The sequence below is a fragment of the Canis lupus genome, chromosome 4 (assembly GCF_011100685.1).
Source record: "Canis lupus familiaris isolate Mischka breed German Shepherd chromosome 4, alternate assembly UU_Cfam_GSD_1.0, whole genome shotgun sequence".
NCBI lineage: Eukaryota > Metazoa > Chordata > Mammalia > Carnivora > Canidae > Canis > Canis lupus.
In genome coordinates, this window is record NC_049225.1 from 49,670,732 (window position 1) to 49,678,190 (window position 7,459).

At 36.7% G+C, this 7,459-nt stretch overlaps 1 long non-coding RNA gene across 1 annotated transcript; it reads right to left on the bottom strand.

Moving 5' to 3' along the window:
* Window positions 1-2,422: 2,422 nt before the first annotated feature.
* Window positions 2,423-6,954, bottom strand: LOC119871414. Its single transcript, XR_005357620.1, has 3 exons — window positions 6,900-6,954; window positions 5,939-6,020; window positions 2,423-2,452 (listed from the first exon to the last, which is right to left on the bottom strand). It is a non-coding gene; the product is annotated as an uncharacterized LOC119871414 (long non-coding RNA).
* Window positions 6,955-7,459: the final 505 nt, after the last annotated feature.

Here is a 7,459-nt window from a genome sequence, read left to right on the forward strand (position 1 = left end):
CAGAGTTATCCATCATTTTAATCTAGGAGTTTAGAAGTAACAAATGACTCAGTAATAACAGAGAAGTCCTCGGTCTGAATAGGAACCAAGATCCCTGCTTAAAGTCATGTCACAGGATGGGCTGTTTTTTCTAGCTGCTTGGGACATTGTGTGGAAAATATATAAGTCCCTGAATGATCCAAATTAGACATGCCAATTTTCCCCCTCTGAGTCTCTCATTTCCTTATTTACAAAATGGATATTGCAGTTACCAATGATTGGGCAGCTTTTGTCAAAAGAGCAATCTATCATGTTTGAGGGTAGAAATGCCCTAGATTTAATAGGTGGTCACAGAATAATAAGCAGTAAACTAAAGAAAGCTTAGGTAGAGAAACAAAAGAAGGCTAGACAGAATTTTGAAATCCTTATAATCACAAGAGTGAGAAAATGAGGGTGCAAACCAAAGGCTGTTTCTCTGGAGTGGCTGGTCTTTTATAGGCCTCCAATCAAAATTGATGACTCCAAGAACCTGCCTCTGAGTTACTTGTTCACATATTTTAGTCTCCTATTTTATCCCTTTTGAATATCCTACCAGTGTCTTAATTTTTTTGTTCATTTATTTGTTTATTTATTTGCTTATTTCTTTGTTTATTTCTGTTTTTCCCATCCCATCACACTTGTCCAAATGTGTCAAGAAAAGATTAAGGTCCAAAGTCATAACAGTTTTCAGTCCCTTCTTCATCTAATTCATGGTTGCCCCACTATCTGGCATATTGTCTCCAGCCATACTGCTCCTGGAGTAGCCTCAGTCATAGGCCATGTTCTTTCTGTTCCCTCTGCCTCTAATATTCTTTCCATGGATTTATTGCAAGACCCTCACTCCCACTCAATTTAAGTTTTTACTCAGATGTCACCTCATCAAAGAGGATATTCTGACCACATCAGAAAAATAATATCTCCCTTGCTTTTCAGCACAGTTCTCCAAAATTAATGTAGTCGGTGCATCAGAATGTATTTTATTAACGTGAGAGGAGAAGAACTCATATTTTTTTGGTTTTTACTTGATAATAGATAGTTATGGCTATGAGAATGATTATGGAAATTGATACATACCCATCAAATTATATAAATCATTCCTGTTTTACTGATGGTACAAATAAATTGTGCTTGTTGTATAATATTAAAAGCGTACGTACCAGTAAAAAGAACAAAATGAGCATTCCTCTTCTCACTGTACCTCCTCTTTTGTACCCACTTACCAGTCCTCCCATTTTCCCTCCCTCTTTCGTTTTTTCCTCTCTCTCATTTTCCCTTCCTCTCTTTCTTCCTCATACCTCAAGGATGACATGTAGTGCTGATCAGCATTCTCAAGAATTTAGTGTAAACCCTTCCATATTTTAAAATTTACATTTATTATGTATCTGTGTATACATGGGACTTTTGTGTATGCTTTTTTAACGTATGGAATACAAATGCCAAATGCAACTTGGTGACTAAATCTAAAGAAGTCTATATAATTTTGCAATGTGCTTTTTTTACTTAGCAATATATTATGGATTTTTTTGATATCAATAAACTTAGATCCACATTATTATTTCAGCTGCTGCATGGTAGTCTATTACATGGATGTACCTTACCTATAATAATCAGTCTCTTTAACACTTGTTTTCAATCTTATATAAATAAAAATGCAGCAGTGCATATATTATATATAATGCCCTTTATAAATTTGTGTGGACATTATATTATGTTGCAGTACTGTAATAAATGGATCAGAATAGAGATTTCTGGAAAGATTAGATAGAAGATAGATGGATAGATGGATAGATAGATAGATAGATAGATGACACATAGATAGGTGATAGATGATAGATAAATTTATTTTATGACAGAAGTAGCAGTACTATTGTGTGTTAAATAATTGATTAGTGAATTTTTTTGTTAGGTTAAATTTAAGCATATGAAATAACTTAGGTCTTACTTTAAATCATATAAAGATAAATTCTAACTAGAATAATTAATGTAAAAACAAATAAAAGTATAAAACTATTATAATAAGATATACAAATATGTTTTTTGGCTATTGTTTAAAGAAGGCTTTTTGAAGGAAAAGTACATAAACAACTCCTGTGAATTAAAAACCTCTGTATGGGGACGCCTGAGTGGCTCAGCGGTTGGTTGGCTACCTTTGGCTCAGGGCAAGATCCTGGGGTCAGGGATCAAGTCCCACATCAGGCTCCTTGCAGGGAGCCTGCTTCTCCCTCTGCCTATGTCTCTGCCTCTGTGTGTGTGTGTCTCTAATGAATAAATAAATAAAATCTTAAAAAAAAAAAGAAAAACTTCTGTATGCCTTAGAAATCATAAAGTTTAAAAACCAGTGAGTAGACTGAGAAAAGGTAAATACAACATCTGTGCATCTGCAACAAAGGCTAAATATACTCACCACAAGATAAACACCTCCAAAAGGATAAGACTGAAAAAGAAAAAGAAAATAAAAAGAATGAAAGAGCTAAAGGATGAAAAATATGCAGAGGATCTGAATAGTCAATTCACAAAAAAAGTTGAGTGATCACATAGGTAAGGAGAGATATTGAACCCGATGAACATAAAGAAAAATGTAATTTTAAACAAAGCAGCACAATTTCACACTTAGAAGATTAGAAAACAGCATTAAAAGTCTAAATGGTATATGCATCAGCAGGAGTAAGATAAACGTTATTTTCTCATATTCTTTCTAGCAGGAGCCTAAATTGATGTAGCCCCTTTGGAGACAAATGTTAGTAGATAAGAAAACTAAGAATAAGCATAGGATGAACATAACTACCCAGCATTTCTTTCAGATTATATACACGGCATGTAGGTTCTTTGATTTATTTGAGTTGGAAAAAAAAATACTCGTAAATTCAGAGGATTTATAAAATCCCTGAAATCTATTCATTAATATTCTAGGGTGTCCATTGACTTCTGCACCAATAATCTCTGGTGTAGAACTTCCTTGTTTGCAAACTAACATCATATAACAAATATCCAATGACTAGCAGAGCCCTTATAAAAGACTGAGAACAATTTAAATATCTCAAAGCTACTTATAGAGCAAAAAAGGAGGACTTTGTTGTAATTTCACCCTTGTAATTCTAGCTGAGGGGCAGATGACTGACTGCTACCTCTGATGTTTGTGTCCCTCCAAAGTTCCTATGTTGAAACCTAATCCCAAATGTGATGGTAATTATAAGTGGGAAATTTGGGAGGTGACTAGGTCATGAGGATGGAGCCCTTATGAATGGGATCAATGCCTTTATAAAGACTGTGTGTGTATGTGCATGCGTGTGTGTGTGTGTGTGTGTGTGTGTGTGTGTGTAACTTATTCTTTAATGCCAGTTAGGTCACTGTGATGTAAGAATGAATTAGGGGCAGATGGGGCTAGGCAGGGAAAGATAAGGGAAAGGACCAGAGTCGGGCTCCCATAAATTTTTGGGCTCCCATAAATCCCAAGGACACCAAATGGTCCAGAGTCAGGCTCCTACCCATCCCAAGGAAACAGAGATAAGACAGTAAAACCAAAGAAGAAAATAAATTAGGCTCCCTAGCCCCAAAGTGTTAGGAAGTATCTCCCTTCAGTAGTTATCAAACAATCCCAGATAATTACCAGACCTCAAAACAGCCTCTGTCAATCACTTGAGATGCACAAAGAAATCTCAAGGCCTTGAGTTCTCTGGTTAGGTTCCGAATAAAAAGCCAGCCAAAAAGCCCTCAGTGACAACTCTGTCAGGATCCCTCTCACTTTTAAGAGCTTTCTCTGTACCTTTGCTTAATAAACTTTTATCACTTTACTCACTCTCCTGTGTCCACGAGATTCATTCTTTGACTCCATGAGATAAGAACCAAGCTCTCCCATATTAGCTGCTTCTCAATTCCTTCAGAAATTGAATTTTCTTTTTCATACAAGTTACTTGGAGGTTGTTAAGCATATAATCTTGGGCCCAATGTTCAAAGATTCTGATTCTACAGATCTGAACTGGTATCTGGTAATCTGTATAATTTAGATGTAATCTGTAACTTTCCACTATAACTATCTTCATTAGTATTTACCCCTTCACCTTCCTAGACCTTACTTACGGTCCATCGGTTACATTTTAGTCTTCAGACGGATCACCTTCACATCTCAACACATCTGCACCAATTTTGCCCCTTCTTTGGTCACGATCTTAAAGATGTTTTTCCTTCACCTATACACAGGATCTCATCGCATTTAATCTCATTAAGAGTCTGGATCATTAGTGACACAATTTTCTTTGTCTTCCAACTTTTTCTTTATGATTCCTTTCCGACAGTTTTTAGCCATGTAAAATTCTCTCTTACCTTTAAAAGATAAAAACTTCCCTTCACCTCTTTTAGGCCCCCTGGAGCTATTTTCTTATCTCTCTCCTTCCATTCACAACCATGTATCTTAAAGGAGTTGTCTGCAATTGCTGTCTCCATTCTTTCACCTTCTATTTGTGCTTTAGACAACTACAATCTGACTTCTGCCACCACCGCTCAGCTGAAACTGTTGTAGATAAAATCACCATTGACTTCTTTGCTACTAAATTCAACGGAAACTTCCCAATCCCAGTTTTAGTTAAACTTTGTGCAGAACTTGATCTGTTCATTAACCTCTCCTTGCTTTGCACTCTATTTCAGAGGAGGTGGGTGCTGTGATACTGTGTCTTTCTTGCTAGGTGCCTCTGAGGATTTTTATTGGAATTTTCTTTTGTTTTCCTCATATTTATATCCACTTTTTTTCTTTTTTATTCTAAATCTCCCCTCGATAATCCCATCCAGTCCCTGATTTTAATGTACTATTTTCTAACAACTTAAGATATTGTTTCCAGTCTGTTTCTCTCTCTGTGGCTCCAAGCTAAATATCCAAGTCCCTGTTGCATATCACAACCTGGATGGCAATACCATTACTAAATATGAAAGTCATAATAATTGAGAAATAATTATAAGTCAGGCTCTCCATTAGACCCATTTCATGAATTATCTCAGCCTTATTAAGTAGATTCAAATAAGGTCATTTAAAGATGAGTAAACTGAGGCTTAAAGATATTTAATAAATTGTTCAACATGTGCACGTAGAATCCTAGAATCCAGATGTGTTTAATATCTAATCCCACACTGCTACTCATTTTTTATACCACATCTAAGGTTAAATATGCAAGGGATTCTCCACAAAAACTCAAATCCAGCAGATCCTAAACTGAAATCTTCCATTTAGTTTTCTATTATCACAATGATTTTCCACTTCTCCAGCAATTCACATAAGCAAGAAGCTGGACTTTTTGACTTATATATTATATCTAATAAATCACAAATTTTATAACTTCTACTTTCTTAATACCTTAAAAATGCAGAACTTCTATTTCTCTCTCCCCACTGATCAGAAACACAATTAGCCCTCCCCTGAATCAGTGCTGCAACTTCTTAACTGGTGTCCCTGCTTCAGGTTGTGACCTCTCCAATCTGTTTTTTAAAAGGCAGTCTGAATGATTTTCTGAAGTCAAATCCGGTCATGTCATTTCCTTGCCTACTTAAAGGCTGTCAATGCCATTCCATTGCCCTCAGGATAAACTCCTTACGAGGACATGCAAGGACATTCATGACCTAGCATCTCCTTATATTTATGGCTTCTTCCATCCAAACTACTCACTTCATTATAAGCTCCAACCACGGGACACTATTTGTAGATCCCCAGGAGGATGTGCTTCATTTCAGTTCTACGATTTTAAAAGATTTTTTTCTCCCACTTAAAAACTACATCCTTCTTCCCCCATTCAATGGATCCTTCACAATTCAGCTTAAATGGAGCTTCTTCTTGTAAGCCTTCTCCCTCCCACTAAGATCCTTCTAGGTTCTCCCAGAGTGCATAGCTGTTTCCTTATAGAATTCATCACACTGCATTATCATTACTCATTCTTACCTGATTCTGTTACTGCACTTTCTGTCTCTTCAATGGTGGCATCATGACATTATTTGAGCTTAGTTTTCCCCAGAAGCAGAGCCTGAGGGAAGAATTCAAGTACAATTAATTTTGGAGGTGATCTCTGGAAACACTGGAGGCAGAGTAAAGAAGTGAGACAGGGAAGGGAAGATAACTAATGAAGAACTCAAGTGCACTACTACTGTAGGTTAGTCGAATTTAATATGCTGAGGTGGCAGCATAATATGCTGACTCTGGGAGTCAGTGAAAAATCTGCACCTCAGAGTTACCCCATCCTAGGAGAGAGTTTGTGTATTCACATACTATCCTGGTTTCCCTAAACATTAAGTAGTAGCACTGATTAATCCCTCAATCCCAGACAAACCAGAGTGGTTAATCACCCTAACCACCAGCTCCCACCAGTTACTAGTTAAAGGCATCTGAGGAAGGGCAAGTGAGTGGAGGAGTAGAGATTAATTCCCTGACATTTTTAGCCTGTGTGTAGACAACAAAATTAATTCCCCTGATCCAAAAGCCCTTAGTCAAAGAAATTTAGGAGCTGACAGTTAAAGGTAAGGCCATTACACATGACACACTGGATGTGTGTGATGAATATGGATCTCCATAGCATTTGCTACAGCCTTGTTTACTATTAGAGACATAATACTTCCCAATGTCTGGCACATAGTAGGTACTCAAAAATATTTATTAAATAAATTTATATGTAAATAAGTTACATATATATTTTTAATATTTTTTTTTACAAAGGAAGCAAGTTTCTGTGATTTATTTACTATTCTGTCTTCAGCATGGAATATTAATTCTAGCTCTCAGTAAATGATTAATAAATATTTTGAGTGAATGGGTAATTGAATAAAAAGGTCTTACTGAATGAAGTAGATGATCTTTAAGGTCCTTGTAAGCTGTGAGATTCTATAATATTTAAAAAGTCAATATGTACCTTCCACAGTATCCTCTTCAAACACATCACGTTGTTATCTGTGTGGGTACTGTGGAGAGAAAAACACACTATTTAATCATCCTTAATCAGCCCACATTAGGGAAGTGGAATGTTGCAATGTCCTTTCATCAGCCTCATAGCAGAGTGACTGTGACTAATTGGATAAGGGCCACCATGACCCAGTTTTTGGGCCCTGTCACTTCAGAAACATAAAAAACACACCGTGGGAGGGTGGAACATAGATTGACTATTGCCACTTGTGCTCCACTAATGATAGAAGTATAGAGAACTCCAGTATCCAGAACTGGTGCTTCCCATAGCATTTTCTGTATTAAAAACAAAAACAAAAAAAAAAATGGAGCGGTGCCTAGGAGGCTCAGTTGGTTAAATGTCTGCCTTCGGCTCAGGTCATGATCCCAGGGTCCTGGGATGAAGCCCACTTTGGGCCTCCTGCTCAGTGGAGAGCCTGCTTCTCCCTCTGCTCTGCTCCTGTGCTTGCTCTCTCTCTCTCTCTCTCTCAAATAAATAAATAAAATATTAAAAAATAAAAAATAATTCAA